The 17,690-nt window shown below is 38.0% G+C and overlaps 1 protein-coding gene across 1 annotated transcript in view; it reads right to left on the bottom strand.

Annotated features, from left to right (window-relative positions):
- LOC127017222 (cytochrome c oxidase assembly protein COX16 homolog, mitochondrial) overlaps window positions 1-17,690 on the bottom strand; it is a 51,717-nt gene that overhangs the window by 19,962 nt on the left and 14,065 nt on the right. The window lies entirely within an intron of this gene.

Genomic DNA, 17,690 nt, shown 5'->3' with positions numbered 1-17,690 from the left:
TGACATAAATATTTCTGGTACAGTTATGAACCTAAACGTGCTGCTACTAAAAAAATTCTCCAGCTAACAATTTTGCGCTGATCCTCAGTGACCACAGTTCATTTCGGTTCAGAAGCAAATAATACAGCCTGAGAGCAACTGTGAAATTTGTGAATATCACTCACTAACTTTACCTCCAGGATATGGAAAGGATAGCTCTTCCACAAAGGAACCCAAAGAACACCATCACTATCCCCTTTTGATGTTCACAGGAATGCAACACCTCTCCTATGAGGAAAGGCTGAGAGAGTTGGGGTTGTTCAGCCTGGAGAAGAGAAGGCTCCAGGGAGATCTGATTGCAGCCTTTCAATACTTAAAAGCCCCCTTTAAGAAAGATGGGGACAGACTTTTTAGCAGGGCCTGTTGCGATAGGACAAGGGGTAGCAGTTTTAAACTAAAAGAGGGTAGATTTAAGACTAGATATAAGGAATAAATTTTTTTACAATGAGGGTGGTGAAACACTGGAACAGGTTGCCCAGAGAGGTGGTAGATGCCCCATCCCTGGGGCATTCAAGGTCAGGCTGGACAGGGCTCTGAGCAGCCTGATCTAGTTGAAGATGTCCCTGCTCATTGCAGGGGGGCTGGACTAGATGACCTTTAAAGGTCCCTTCCAACCCAAACTATTCTATGATTCTATGAAACACAGGAATACAAAGCAGATTAGCAGTGTCGCTCCTGTTCAGCATTCAGAGAGGAAGGGCAAGTTGATTCATGTTCTAATTTTCAGGGTAGCATCCCAGTCGTCCACAATACATGTATGCCTGGATCTGTAATTTAAATAGCCCATTTTCACAAGCAGTTTCTCTCTTAGCTATAACCATTGTTATTTATTTGTCCACTTACTATTTGTGGCCATGGGTTTTCGTGCAAACCGAGTCTCGAATATATCACATCTTCTAAAATTAAGGGTTCAATTACTACACAAGGAAACTGTCAGGAGACAACCATGTCATGAGAAGACGACTGTGCTTTTAACAGTCTCCTCTCACATAAGTCAGCGCAGTAAGTTGTATACTTGTGTCCAGAGACTGGCATGTACTGACCAAATATTTGTATGCCAAAGTCTTACAAAACTTTCCCTCTAGTAAGCATTTCCAGAAAGCGGTAGAAGATGTTTCTACCCTAAAACTAGTTAGTTATTTTTACTAAAACATGAGTATCCTTTCCTACCCTATCCTCCAAAAAATAATATCCCACTGAGAAAGATTTCAGCTTTTACTTTGGAAATGGGGAAGGACAATGGCTTGAATGTAATGAACACGAATTAAGCTTTTTTTTTTTTTTCATCTGCTCACACCAGCATAAATAGATGGGACACAATTCTCCTGCAGTATCCACAACACAGAGAGTCCACAAAATGACCGTTCATATGAAATTCTTCATTTTGTTCTCCCCACCCATTTTTTAAACTTAGAGTAAACCAGAACCACCAGTTCTGGCTCTCCCAATAGAATATCTTCTTTGAAAACATTTATCATATGCCTAACTCCTCTAAATGGAAAATCAGCAATCTTGCATGGATCAGTCAATTTTAATCTTCCTTGAGAAGAAGAGACTCCCATAAATTGTTACAAAAGTCTGTGTCATAAATATTCCAAATTGTGGTTTATGAGCAGAGTGAGAAGCTGTAGACGAGAGAGGATAAACCTCAGGACTCAGGAAGTGCAGTGTAAACTACAGCCAAGCTGAGCGTTGTTCTACTTAAGGAATTAAAGGAACAAAGCTTGTAAAGGTTGTAAAGTACAACAAAGGTTGTACTTATGCCAAACTCTTTGGAATACAGTCTTTGGTAACAGAGAAGGGCAAGGCAAAACATACCATTTTGTGCAACTTCATTCACAACATCCTTTAACTACATTATTTATGATATTTAATACATGAAAAACACTTAGGTAAGGCTACTGCAGACACTTGGATAGCAATACTTCTCAGCACTGGGGAGACAGCTGAGACTAGATGCAAAACCTGGCTTTGTGTCCTTTGACTCTTTCCTAAGATCTGCCTAGAATACAGACAGTTAAACAAAAAAAATATTTCATTCAGCCTCTGACAGAAATCAATGCAGACATTTCCAAAGGAGCAATATAAAATCTTATTACAGTAGCAGTTCCCAGAGTTACAGTACATGGTGCACCAGTGATCGCTCAAAATCCAAATCTTCTACTTGCTTCCAAATGGATCAAAAAAAAGACCTACAAACCCAAACTCTGGACCATACATTTTCACATGATAATGCCATGGGAAATGCAATTAAGTTAAAGGCTAATACGATGACCAAACCATCCCATACTTCAGCAAGCACTTAAGCATATCTAGATTTTTCATCTATAAGGTCATCAAAACTAACAAGGGTTCTATAGCTTTCAGTTCCGAGAAGAAAGTACTCAAGCATTTAATCAATGATTTGTATGCTTTCACATCCAGCTTGATTTGCAGGTGCACATTTATTTATTTGATTGATAAAACATAAATTAGTTCCTTAAACCTTGGCTCTGAGTATGGTAGCATAAATTTCATTTCACAGTAAAATTCAGTGCAAAAACTGTTCCTTCCAGTGTAAAATAAAATATTCCAATAGAGAAAAAACCCCACAAGTCCCCAACTAACAGCAAGACCCTTGGTGTTTTTGAAAGGTCCCTGCAAGGAAAAGCAAATTTTGCTGCATGCATAAAGATGAACCAATCAGTTCTAAGTATAGACCCAACCACACGTCTCACCTTCAAGTTAGAATGGCAGAGCTCTCCAATACAGGATCTCAAAGCTGGCATTTCTCAGCTTTGCTACATCTCGGTTTTCCTGCAACCCAATGGTACAAAGGCAGGAACTTGCTAAGTATTCTGTGCCGTTTTTACCAAATTTCCTTTTAACTTCTTCCAAACCAGAAACAAAAGTGTAAGACCTCCCAGGTGAAATGGATAGAACATACTAAAGATCCATGGTGTAAGCTATGCAAGAAAGGCAAGAGTGCTGCAGCCTGATTTACTATCAGAGGATTTAATGCATTTATTTATCATCACAGAAAGGGATGAAAAGTAAGGCAATAGCATGTTCTTTCTTGTGGGCCAAAATGCGGACCATTGGTCACAAAAAAGGATTCTTAGCCTGGAACAACAGTTGCAGAATTTGCTGAGTCAGCCATCACAAAACGTTGACAGAGAAAACAGCAAGAGGAGTAAGTAATTTTAAAAACATTAAAAGACAATTTCTCAAGGTGCCTTTGTAAAGTCTCTTTAGTATGCTATACCTGTCCTGCTACAGCCACTTAAACATTGTGAAGTACAGGACATAAACTAAACACCCTTAAGTTACCAGTTCAGAAAAAGGAAATGTTGCATAAAGCGGTACTTAAAAAATTCCTTTTCTTCTCCTCAATATGTGGGTATAATTTATGAAAAATTACTGAAATCTACTAAAAGATTTTAGCTTCTTAAATATTGCTTTCATCATACCTTAACTTACATGTGAGCTCTTTGCAATGTTTTAACAAATCTCTCAAAATTCCTTATAACGCATCTGCTGTTAATACATGTATTTGACATTTACATTTTCAAATGTATTTTCTGCATATTTCAGTTAACCAATCACAACGTTATTTAGTTACTATTAGTACAGCATTAACCAATGTATGCAAACAGAAAGTCCAGTTCTAATATGAAAATTGTCGAACTCCTGCATTCAGAAACATGTGATCTCCACTGGCAAAAGCAAAAGCTTTTACTTTAAGTAAAAGTTGCACAAATACAAAAGGAACTTTAATAAGAGTTCTCGAATATTTACTAAAGAATGATTCGTTATATCCAAATTATAGGGTTAATTGGTTCCATCTGCACCAACTTTCTGAAAGTAATGGACATGCTACTGAAAGCACACCTAAGGTATATGTAAGGACTCACACAGAGTGTGAGTTTGTGACGCCAGCGTTTAGGCAAAAAAAACCTTTTTGCCTCTAAATGGAAGATACTTAATAGCTAGAAATAATACAGGCAAAATATAACTTCTGGATGCATCTCCTGCAGAGTCAACATTTTTTATCATATTTTTAAAAGATTGCTTTTTAATGGCTACGTACCTACTACGCAAGTTAAAGCTGGAAAATTACTGCAAATACAGTTTAAGGTTTTCCTTATTGCTCCCTTAGTCATATCCTAACTTTGGACAGAATCAACCTCTTTGTGGTAACTCCAAAAAACAGAAAGGTCACTTAAGTTTCTGTTAAAAGCAAGTAACTTCAAGAGAGAAATCATGAATTGGCAGTTGAAGCCAGCATGCAAGCAGCCTGCGTTTCTCTCATCTTAATCTTTTCATTGCTGTACTACCAGACAGAATAGGATTGGAGAGGGTGTCCTCTTTAGTTCTGTACTTCAGCAGAAATACCTGTGTTCAGGTGTTCACTGACCATTCAGTTAGGCTTGTCCTGGTAAACTAGTCCTGGTAGCAGCTTACTTCAACAATATAGCAAAACCAAAGGCACCATACAATATCTAAACCACTATCTTTCGCTTGGTGTACCAGTTCAGAAACACAAAGGAATTCATTTAAAGGGAAAAGTCTAACTATCTTATAGGAGACCAAACCTTAAAGCTTCAATAAAAGCACTGAAGCTTCAATAAAACAACAAAAACGCCCCAAAAACCCCAAACCACCAACCTTCTCATGTAGGAACAGAGAGAGTCTGATTCTTCAAATGTCATACACACACATAATACACTTAAAAGAATGCACAAGCACACTTACAGATTAGGAATGCTTTCCTTAATCAATCTTAAACACACATAAATATATATGCACTTTTTTCTTTTCTAAATGCATAAGTTAATGCCTAAGCTCTGTCTTGAGCCATGTGAAAATATACTTGCTACCCTCATACAAACAAGTCCAGTTTTCACAAACTAACAGCAAGAAAACACACATTAAAATTTTTGCTGACTCAAAATAATCAACAATATAAAACAAAACCAAAAAGTCTGCTGTTTTTTAACCCTAAAAATTGTTTTTAATTATGTTTTTAAATGTCATTTTGATTTATAATACAAATCTCAAAACTTTCAGTAAGTACCGAAACATATTTTGACTTTTTTATGTCTATTTGAACAGAAACAATTTTCAGAATTCAGTGTGAACTTATGAAAATTGCTTTAGTTGTTCTGAAACTGCATTTCTACAAATAAATTACGCACTGAGAAACCCCCAACTACCAAATTCTAATAACTGCCATCCTAAATCTGCATGTGTTAAGGGAATTAACACTTTTCATTCTACAGTTCACATAGCGTTTAAGTAAAAATACTTTCCACACTGACATCTAGTGAAGTTTTACAGTAAGAAGAAAAAGCCTATTCTAATACTTTGCACTTACAGAAAGCTTTTCATCTCCCAAATTACCTATATTTTAGATTACGAGAATTTGCAACACATTTGTACATCACACACTATTTTCTTTTGAAAGATATTTTGCCACTATTTTTAATAAATAACATGTTTACCTGCCAAAGGCTCAGACATTCTGATGGGTACATTAGAGAAAGTTATAATGATAAGATCTGGTGTAATTAAATTTAAAACATGAGTAGCAAAGTTACTGCTTTCCTATTATTCCAGATGTACTTATAAGGGCTAAACATCCAACATTAACAAAACAATTCTACTAAATTCAGTGGGAATTATGAATGCAAAAGATTTTAATTCATACATTTTAGATATGAATAAGACAAGTTATCTCTCTTCTCTATGCAGTATCCAGAAAGCTTGTATTCCTACATTCTCTCTGTAATCAATGAAGAAAGAGCGGTTCCTCTGGGAATACCTAAATTAGTCTCCTGCTCTAAATTATCCCAGAGCTTACGCTTGGTAGGCTTTATGAACAGCACACATAGTCTTTGAGGGTACAGAACTGGAGGGACTGTTAGGGAGACCTTGTGAATTTCTTGACCCCATAGCTGCCCATCTACTCGCACAGGGACAACATATAATCTCAGATACCTTTTACCCTCTTTGAGCTGCACTCCAGGGAGGCAAGACATGATGTTGTACCAGCTACAACATTAATTTCAGCACTCATTAAGGTTCTAAAGGCAAAGACTCATTTTTATGCCTCATCAAAAAAAGGCAGTTAAGCACTGCCTGACACAACATACAGGAGGTTCAGTGCTGACTCTGGGGAAAATGTATCACCTATTGAATCACAAGCAAACCTATAAATGCCTTCTGCAGTGACAGATATTTGAAGAGAGACAGATTATGCATTTTCCCCTCTCATTAGTGGTTGTACTCCAGATATGAGTCTGGGCTCCGCTTTTTCAGACTGCCGCATAGCTGTAGTTTGCAACAGAACTAATTGACTTGAGCCTTTCTAGCCTCAGAACACAAAGGAGAAGAAAGGGAAGGTCCATTTAGACAGAGATCGTACTTAAAATGGAAACATTCCTGGGCAAAGGGTTTTCAACACTTTCTTGGTAAAAACTGTAGTGATCTACAAGTCCAGAAGTGCAGAAAATCCTGATCTAGGGACTGGGACCCCAGTACTTCTGTTTGAGCTTCAATCTGCTGACACCATGGCTATTGGCTTTACAAGATGAGTCTGGAAAGCTAGATGTTTTCTGGTGCTTGAGGGAGGTGAGGCAAAAAACAGCTGGATATTAAATTATGTTTTGGCTAAAAGCTGCCTGAAGCTAAATTACACACTTGTAATCACTTCAATTGCAAGGCAAAAATACTAGTAATTAATTGTGGCAATGTGACAGGATTTAAAGCAACCAAACAGAATTCTTGGTAGTATACAAAATGTAAAAATCTGAAAGCTATCAACGTTTTATGTACTGAAATTAGTTCCACTTGCAATGGCATCAGAATGAGTTTCTCCAGTTAATAACCTTCTCTTTATCTGAATCTAATCTTGACAACAGAAACACCATCAAGAATTATGAAATGGAAAAATGGCTTCTGTTTAAAACAAGGAACTCTTAATACTTGCACTTCATTTTGTATTTCATCACAGAGAAGCTCAATAATCTGAGGTAAAGCTGCCAGATGTCCAGGTTTCTCCAGACACAGACCTTTTTTTCCACACAGAAATTCTGTTCTGGCAAAAAAAGAAGACAAATTTGGCCATTTGCCTGGAATTTCCAGATGCTGGGCAGCATAGTCAGGTGGTAGCTCTAATGTGGCTGCTTGATGCTTGGAAATCCTGGACAATGCATATCCCCTGGGACTTTTGTGCATCCGAACAAATAGTTACCTTGTGTGCACAACATACCTAGCATGCTCCCTTTACTGAATACTCCTGAGTAAGACATGCCAGATAGGATCCAAATTCTGTCCTGAATTTCCTGGACATAAATATGATAGCCCTCACATGAAGCACTCACTCTAAGGCAATCTTCTAAGTGCGTCCACAACTTGCATACACATATAAGAAAGCTGGAACAATGCACAGGGTCACCAAGGTATTTACTAGTTCAAGATAGGTAAATAGCAATGGGCACATACGTGTTAGTACACACATCTGAAGATTCAGAACTAGATTTACAGGGACCTAGCACCTGGTTGTGTAGCAAAATCCACAGCCTGAACTAGACTTCTGGAATTAGGGGAGAAAAAAAAGGAAAAAAAAAAAAAAGCAAAAAGCAAGAGAAGATTTAGATGCTTAGAAAGGGGATACACACTGGGCAGCAATAACTACAGACAGACAAGAGGAAAGGCTGAAGAGTTTGTAAGTATTAGACAACTTACCCTGAGAGTCAAGAAGATACCTCCTTCCAGTTAGGATTCATAGTCTTTAGCCATCTCAGAGTGAGGTGGACCAGGTTTTGTTTGTTTAAAGACAAAGAACAAATCCCTCATTTCAGAGAAAGAACAATGCCCTAACAAAAGGGGGCCTAGCTTCAAGATGTTTAATAGTGAATATTCATTTGATAAAAATACAGAAATTCTAAATGGCATAGGAATTAAAAACCAGGTTTCCCCTACTTCACATATATAATGCAACCACTAGGTCACAATCACATTTTCTCCCTCATTCTTCCAATTTCTTAACTATTCCATACAGAGATGAGTTTTAAAAAGGAAAGCTGATAATGCCTGCAGCTCCAGGCAATCTACAAATTTACAGTTACCGCATGTTTCCCAGAGAAAGGAGATGTGCCTTGTAACCCTCATCCACATCCTGGGTACCTGCCCTCTGGCTGAACCAGCAGGTCACAGGAAGCAGCATCCCTACTTCTACAGCCAGCTTGTTTGAAGCCTCACAAGTTGTACTCAACAGCTCACTTAGCAGCACTCACATCTCCGCTAACACAGATCAAAGAACATCTATTTAATGGAGCCTAAAAGATTTTCTGTATATTTAATAGATGCCAAGCTATGCAGCACCATGAAAACTATGGTACTAGAGAGCTTGGCCAAAAGCAGAATTTTAGGTACATAAAGGATCTTCAGTCCAAAAGCGATACACATTCAGGTAGCTGCAGAATGGAAGTTTTAAGAATCAAAACTTTAGATCTAGACAGATACTAAGCCCCTGAAACTTTAAGTCAATTTTTCCAATCTTTATAAAAGGTACAAGACCTCTCTGCCTCTCAGAGACATGCCGTTTTTGATTTAATGATGTTTATTAACGTATCCTTACACACAGGACATAGCATGACATCCTAGCATGGATGGCAGAAAAACCCTGTGATTTCTACAGTAGTAGTAACCACTGCATACATGGAAACTGATTGATAAGGGCTTTTCTTCATAAAAAAAAAAAAAACTTATAAAAAAAGCTTGACAAGGATTCAGTGAAACACTTTACCATGGAAACCCTGAATATTATTATTTAGGGTCTCTGGCCAAACTCAGTATCATTAACAATATATTTTCATATTCATTGCCAAAAAATTATGCTGGCACAATATTACAAGATTAAAACTAAAGATTCATTTAAAAACCAGATATTTCAAAGTTAAAAATTAGTACAGCTTTAATTCTTCATCAGTGAACAGACATATTACCAAAATAATCTCTGTATTACTATTATTAACATCATCACATCCAGATTTAATGAGACTGTCCCAACTTTTAACCACCATATTGTGACTTCGAGAGCCCATACCTGTTTCAGGTTATTACCAGAAGTCTTCTGGTATTGACAGGTCTCCTGGTTTCATCAGAACAGGCTAGATGGCCTTGGTCTCATTTTTTTCAACTTGATACAAGATGGCATGAAAGGGCAGGTATGGGCAATACCTTATCTCCAGGTTGTCTTACAGTGCTTTAAGCTGTTTGTGGTGACAATAAGCAGTGGGTCTAGGTGGATCCAATCACTGGAAACCATTCAAAAGCATACACACAGTGTCAGCCTCAGAACGGGGCAACAAAAATCTTACTGAATCCCAGACTGACTCCATATTTGCCTTTTACAGAAAAATGGTGGTTAATATGCTAAACCGAAAGGATGTCTGAAAAATGAAAACATACACCTCTGTCTGGTATCATAGCAAATTCAGTAAGCAGCTGTTTAGAGACAAAGTGGGGAAGTCATCTGAGCTCAAGCAAAATGGATTCGTTTTTGCTGAAATCAATGCAAAAACATGAACCCAACGCTAGCAGCTGAACCTCAAAATCTTCAAGAATAGCATGGATAAAGAGCTCATTTCCATACAATCCCTTTGGACTGAACTGAAACAAGAAAGAAAACTGACGTCTGAACATCTGGTACCACCACAATACAGAGTATGAAAAGCTCTGCTACCCTTTCATTTCTATGCCGTATTGCAGGACTGAAATTACTACCTTGGATGATTCTGAACCATGGTCAAAAGATGTAACAAGTTCCAAATTCCCCCTGCCAACAGAAACAAAGCCACTGTAAGGGCACCTGCTTAGCCATCAATCAGGAGCCAGGCTGCCTCACTTAACATCCAATTCTAAAACCCTCCACTAAGCAAGCCATGCTTGAAAGCAAGGTCTGCTTTAATTTAGTAAAATTACATTTTAGCTTCATTACATAAATGACTGACAAAGATTTTTTTTTCTCCTATAAGCAATCATAAATGTATACCTCTCACATTCTCTAAAGCACCAAACAACATTTCTGTGTAGTATTTTCTTAATTTTTGGAGGACCTAGGGCCAAGCTCATTAATGAATTTAGTCTTTGAAAATCAACTAAATCTACTTACACAAGGAAATTAACCAAAGTTTGTCTTCATTAGAGTTGAGACTCAGGCCAACCTGACCTGCTTAAGGAAAAAAAAAAAGAAGAAAACAATCACCAATTTCAATCCCTTGCCACACTGTGCTTGTGTAATTAGCTTACTGAAAGCAATTAAACACATGAAGATGTATTTATAAATAAATAAATGCTAAAATGCTAGATGAGAAGAATTAATTATTCTTCCAAGTTCAGTGACAGATGCTAAAATGATTCCACGTTCCCTTGCTGACAAGTTTAGAAAGGATACCTTTCCCATCCAAAAAATTTCACCAGACACCAATTAAAGATATTCTGATTTTGTTCACACTCAAATCGAACAGGATGTTTTTAATACAACCTCCTATGAAATCATGGAGGAAACTCGCCAGAATCACAGAATACCTGAGACACAGACAACAGATTAAATAAGAGTTCCTCTACCTTCGAGCCATCTGCTAGTTTGCCAATGAAGCTCCAGGGAAAGAACATTTAGCGCGGGCTTCACCTCACCTAATTTTATCCATCTGAACTTTTGACTTGAAGAATAAAGTCTCTGTTTAGGCTCCTCCTACAGTCAGCTGAATAGACATGGGCATTTCTAGAGAAAATAAATCCCACTTTAAGATATGTGTCCAAAAACCTAACTTGTCTGCACCTGAAGTTAGGCAGAGGTTTATCTCACCTACCATTCACTGGTCAAATTAAATATAAATATATTCATACACTAAGGGTGGTACTCATCTCACTGAAATGTGGTAATAATAAAGTATTGAGCTCAATCTCTCTACTTTTCTATTGGTCAAAAGAGAACAGCATCTCTCTCAAGCACCTATTTTAAAATTGAACGAAGCATATTATGGGGGCGTTTCTCTCTCAAACCATCTATATGGGCTGCCTGGATAGCTATCTCAAACTAGACATTTCATTTAAGACAATGGAAACATGAGCAAGATGAATCCTTGACTTAGTGCACAGCACGATAAACATACATTCAGATTTAGCTGAGTAGATACTGAGCGTTTAAATTTCACTTCCCTAACTCTAATAATACAAATAACCCATTTAGAGTATTTTGAGTACTAACGGTGTTAATTTAAATTGACCTTAGCATTGGTAGGAGGTGTTGGCACACCAGGAAGTCTCAAGGATGAGTCTAAATCCATGTGGAACAAAATCAAGCAGAAAGCCTGCAGAACACAGAACTGAGTGCATGAACAACCTGGGCTGGCAGCAATAGCGTTAAGTCCATTAGTTGTCATTAGAACAAACTACACCACCATGGGCTTTGCCAGTCCAGTCCAATCACAATGACTTGGCCTATCCAGATTACTCCTTGAAATGGTGAAGTCAGTCAAGTTTTGATCAGACTTATGATCTTTGGGAACACCAAGGTGTAATATGATTTCAAGCATGGATGCTTATCCATTAAGAACTGCAATAAAAACATCTTGCAATTTTCAGTCAATGACTAATTTGGGGGAAGAAAGTGAAAAACACACCTTTACATCCTGCTACAATACTGTTTGCTATCTCAGTTAAATTCTTAGAATATTTGATAGCTTTGCAAATAGAGCAAATACTGCTTTCTAACACAGATGCAGGTCCTCAAATAAGATAAACAAGACAGCTTGCAGTAAAGCAGCTCTATCTAGCACTAGTAGCTCGCAATATGTTTAATGATGGGGACAATCTGCTGACATTCCACAACTATAAGTAAAAAATAGCATTATTTGTGTAATTTTAAATGCTACAGACATATTCAGAGGTTTAGGTGATTTTGTTTTGAAATCTTCACCTCATATGAAATACATTCTTTAAAGGAAGAAAATGATGTGACATACAGAAATACGACAGATTGTTCAGAAACCATACCAACTACAATAACCTTTTAAATTACATTTAATTCTGTAATGCTTCTTTTTCAGAAAAAAAACCCACAACAAACCAAAAAAACAACCCAAACTTCTGCTGGGGCACAGAAATCCTATCCAGGTGGAGTTCATAGGCAGGTAAAATAGAAGCAATAACCGACAGAATTTTAGTTGTAATACTTCAGGGGACGCCCATGTGTGCAACTCCTGTAGACATACCTGAGCTAGTTTACATAATGACAGCAATATGAATGTGCCAGCCAGCAACACAGCATAGTCTTGTCCAATCACTCGCAAATTTATTCCCCTTTTTGGGTGGATGTTGCAACCTCATTTAAACACTTTGCTGCTGCAGTTGTCACCATCTCAACTCAACGGTTTGAAACAAACTGCAGTATGTCTGTGAACCAGAGTAATGTTACGACTGCAACACAAAAGCATTCTGATAGGCAGATACCACTTACTTCTCAACTATCCACTTATAATAATGAGAAAATGCTGGACTGATTTCCTGGACCTTCCTGAGGCAAATGCCAGTTATGTTCTCCCCTGATGTAAAGGCCTCATGGAAACTGGTCAGTTCTCTGCTCCTGTTTCCTCCTAAACTATTTCACTCTGACCCAAAACATTTGAATTAATGGATCTCACCTGAGGAAATTTTTTTTAAAATACTCATTTGAATTTAAATAATTCCTTCTATTTTAATTAATTAACTTTCCTGTTCCCTATGTAAAGTAGAGCAGCATTAATTATCTCCCTTTTACAGACTGAGAAAGTGAGACTCGCTAAAATTCAGTGACTTGCTCATAGGCAGAGAGGAGGTCTGTGGTAGAGGAGGGAACTGAAGCAAGAACCTGAACAAGACGGAAATAAAATTTCCAATGAGATCAGTGGAAGTTATTTAAGTCGCATGCTGCTGTGGGTCCCCTGACACCCGTTCATGAGCTTCAAGACACAATATTAAAGGAAAACACCAGGGACCCACCAACAATATTCTAAAACTGTAGTACTAAGTATAACCAACCAGACAGTCAACACACTTAAATCACTATCAAGCCCAATTATGAGAACAGCTGTAAACCTGTAAAATGTCAGTGTCATAAGTGATCATATTAGCCTTCTTTTCTCTTCCACTCCTCATTCTTTTCTTTTTCAAAGGACAGCAAGGCTTCCAGGATAATCCTCTACGTACCATATGGGCTCTTCTTCCCAACTCCAAGGTCTACGATTATAAAATGAAAGCTGAGATCCTCACAGTTGTATCATTTCATGAGTTAGGACTTCAAGACACCAAGTAAATGCAATAAATGAGAATTGACAATGGCAACACAAACACCTTGCAAGTGTCTATAAGCAATTTCTCATGGGTAATTACATGCCAGTCAATTGGTCAAAGAGATTAGCTAAGGAGCTCAAAACACTGCCATTCCCTTTACAGAAATTTTAAAGGCAATCTACTCAGTCTGTATAAAGAAAGCTTTACGCTCCTCGCACGCTTACTAATGAGTATGCATCACACCATGATGGTGACATCACTCCTTTTATACTCTTTCTGGGTTTACAGTTTTATTGCTCATAGAGGATGGTGTTCTGAAAGAACAGGTCAGGTATTTTCATTTTCACTTGGATTTAAACTCCTGGAGTGCCATGCAATGGTCATACATATTTTAATGCACAACAGCTGATTCAAGGGTGAAACCCAGGTAGGAGAAAAGATTGAACTTCTGACAGTTTGACTCTTCACTGCCTCTACTTTCTGCCTCAGTAAGACAGAAAACATTATTATTCTTATTTCTTAGCATTCTACTTTTGGGGTGCACTCACTTTGCATAGGACAAAGGAAAAGTGAACAGGATCTACATAGTTTGTAAACACTGAAGAGGTCAGTATAGTAACACTGTCATACATAATCCACAGCAGGAACTATTTGCAGACTTCAAAGGCTAACTGATGTTTTGCTTTCTCACAAAATGACGTAGAGATTCTAGCTTTCCTAGATGTGCTTCTGCTGCATGTTACCCTGGAGGAACTTGCTCAGTCCTATCCCCTCCCCATTGTCGTGGTTTAACCCCAGCCGGCAGCTAAGCACCACGCAGCCGCTCGCCCACTGCCCCCCCACCCCTGGGATGGGGGAGAGAATCAGGAAAAAAAAAAACTCGTGAGTTGAGATAAAGACAGTTTAATAGGACAGAAAGGAATGAAAAACAATGATAATGATAATAATAATAATATGACAATAGCAATACTAGAAGAATTAAACTATACAAAGCAAGTGGTGCACAATGCAATTGCTCACCACTCGTTGACCGATGCCCAGTTAGTTCCCGAGCCGCGATCCCCCCTCCCAGTTAACTCCCCCCAGTTTATATACTGGGCATGATGTCATATGGTATGGAATAGCTCTTTGGCCAGTTTGGGTCAGCTGTCCTGATGGTGTCCCCTCCCAGCTTCTTGTGCCCTCCAGCCTTCTTGCTGGCTGGGCACGAGAAGCTGAAAAATCCTTGACTTAGTATAAACACTACTTAGCAACAACTAAAAACATCAGTGTGTTATCAACATTCTTTTCCTACTAAATCCAAAACACAGCACTATACCAGCTACTAGGAAGAAAATTAACTCTGTCCTAGCCGAAACCAGGACACCCATACTCTGAGAACCTGCCTTGCAATAATACTTCTTCAACTAAGCAGTTTTGGAGCTTACAAACTCTATTTTATTAGTCTAAATGGTTCGCTGATGGGCTGAAAGCCTAGATTTTCCCAGGTAGTTAATATGTTGCTTCTCTTCAACCCTCTACAGTAACTATCAGCCAATAGTACAGATCATTCCACATGTCTGAGATTCTTCTATCGAAAATTAGATCTGAATCAGCAAGTCTCTACTATGTCTTGAATGACAACAATGGGCACACAGTAAATAAAAATAATTTATTATTATATAGTTGAAAGGAAACATTTTCTGTATATTTAATAGAAGTCACATTTTCTGTAAAAAAACTCCATAAATAAGCATCTCTTCAACTACATACACAAGAAGAACTAAGACAAAGAAAGGGCCTAGTTTTCCATTTGAAAATAAAGGTGTTTGGAATGATGCCTATACAAACCTACTCATTTCTTCTCCATTAATTCCACATGATTTTCCCGTAAGCATACCTAGTTTTCTACAACCAATTTTGATTTGCATAAATTCTTCCCAGAAAAGAAACAATTACCTAACCTAATGACTTGTCCATTAACGGACATTTTGGCAACAATATATAATGGAGAAATCCTTGATTAGTTTCAGGAGAATTCTGACTAGCATAAACAGGCATTTACATCAATAAGAGTCTCAGCATAAGTTCGCTTTAAACGCAGAACATTCAGTGTGCTGAGGGAATATGACTGATCCAGGTATCCTGAGTAAATTAAGGTGTACCCAAAACGGTTTTTCGCTTTTGCAAGAGATGGGCATATACAAAGCCCTGATGTCCAAAGATGCTATACTAAATGGATGAAATATCTGTTCTTGAGATGCTAATAGCCCCTCTTCAGCTGCAGCTCTAGGCTCTGTCTCTCTATCCTACACATTTGCTGAGCCTAGCCCAAGATCCCAAGCCACGGCCCAAACGAACAAGAGGACAGAATTCCTTTTGCAGCCCCTTCCCAGCCCCACTCCAGCTACAGCTCTAGCCTCTGTCTCTCTCCCAACCCTAATCCTACCCCCAGCCAAATGCATTACCACCAAACCATACTCCCTCAAAAGTCCAAACCACCATTCTCTCTTGAATTTTAATTCCTTTATCAAGGAACGTTGTTCAAAAGCCAGTTTGACATTAATAACATAGGCATTATCACTAATGCAGCTTTTGCTCATTAAGCCACAAGAACAAAGAGAAAGTGGCAGTTAACCCCTTAATCACTGAAACACAGACACTAGTTCTACTTAACCCTTCCTTCAAAATATCACTGTCAACTGAGAACTTGCCTACTACTGTGGTTTCCCTCTCAGCACAATGAGAATGGTTAGACTGAAAAAGGAAAAGGACAAATACTTTTGAAGTGAAGGGATCATAGTTTAGCATTTGAAATGTAGTAGAGATATACCGCAAAAGGATTGCCTAAATTCTGTCTATCTAGCAGTTGAATTAGCAAGAAAACAAGTTTAGGAGTCATGCTTACAAAAGGGGACATGCTATAGTTTGCACATCCTTAAAACATGATCAAAAAAGATAGGCACTCAGGTATCACAAATCCTAGCCTACTTTTGGATGGGTTGCTTAACTTTTTGCAACTTCCATTTTTTCAGCAGTAAAATGGAAGTAATAATCCTGCCTTTTCTGACAGTAAGGCTATGAAGCTTAATTCATTTAAATTCTATGAAAGTCTTTTGAGCTCCTTGTATGAAAAGTGTTATTTATTTAAACATTGTTATTATTCCAAAGGAGCAACTGTAACAAAAAAATCCTATTTATTTTATTGCCTATTGCAATTTGCATATAACTGCCCAACCCCCCCAAAAGGAGCGCTTGTCCCTGTTCTGATAAGGACTTATGCTAGTCAAAGTGTGTTATATGAGAAAAGCATATTCTACTCCAACACAAAAACATCTTAACCAGTGACAAATTAAACAGATGTTATGACCATCAGGATTTTTAATAGCATTTTTAAATTACTTAGATTAATGTTCTTTTCCCCGAGTTTCATGTACATTTTAAACTAGGTTTGTTTATCAGTTAAAATACATTCTAATCTCTTTTGCTGTCTTTTTTAATGAATTAGAATGGTTCTTAACTCTATTTTTACGGACATAGAAACAGAAATTAATGGAACGCATTGCTCTGATTTGTCTGTCTACAAACAAGCCCAAAGTTGGTGTTGCTAGTTCTCAGCCAATACTGCATTGTTCTTTATTTAAATTTCATCTATTCCTAAATAAAATCATAATGAAAAGAAAAAGAAAACACAAAAGATATGTTGCAGCCTTAAATAATACCGGTTAGAGCAGAATCCAGATGTCCTCTTTTAGCTTTTCAGAGCTTAAGAACTCCAGGGTGTAGTAGCTTCCCCTCAGAGCTTTCATGTACTACTGTCTAATTCAATGATGCTTCTCTTGATTATAAATGCTGGGACAAGGAGCCTCATAGATCTGAGTGAGCACAACTATTACCAGGTTTTTTCCCTGGGCTGCGGTCACAGTGCAGATCATGGAGGCCAAATGTAATTCACTGAGTATGAATCTGACCAAAAAACTGACAGAAACACAACAGGCAAATTCTTGCCCCTGTTGTGATCCCCATCTGGTTGGAGAAAAACTTAAATGCTCCAACTGGTCCTAAAAGCCCAGGACTGATAGAAAATAACTACCCAGAAGACAGCACTGGAGAAAAGATTTGTAAGATTACTCTCCCCTGTCTATGGGCTATGTCAAATATGGGACTGAGCAGGAGTGTGCCACATGGTGTTTCAAAGGCCACAGCTAGGTATGCAACACAAGGAACAATGAGGAATGAATAAAGTAATTTAGGTGGCCCACAACAAGAGTCTGAGACAAAACCAGGGGGTCTCCAAGCTCTCAAGAGCTCAGGATCTCAAAGATTGGACCACAGTAGAAAGCCACAGCGTC

The sequence above is a fragment of the Gymnogyps californianus genome, chromosome 5 (genome assembly GCF_018139145.2).
Source record: "Gymnogyps californianus isolate 813 chromosome 5, ASM1813914v2, whole genome shotgun sequence".
Lineage (NCBI taxonomy): Eukaryota > Metazoa > Chordata > Aves > Accipitriformes > Cathartidae > Gymnogyps > Gymnogyps californianus.
Note: the sequence above shows the minus strand (reverse complement) of the source record. Positions and strands in the feature narration are given on the sequence as shown.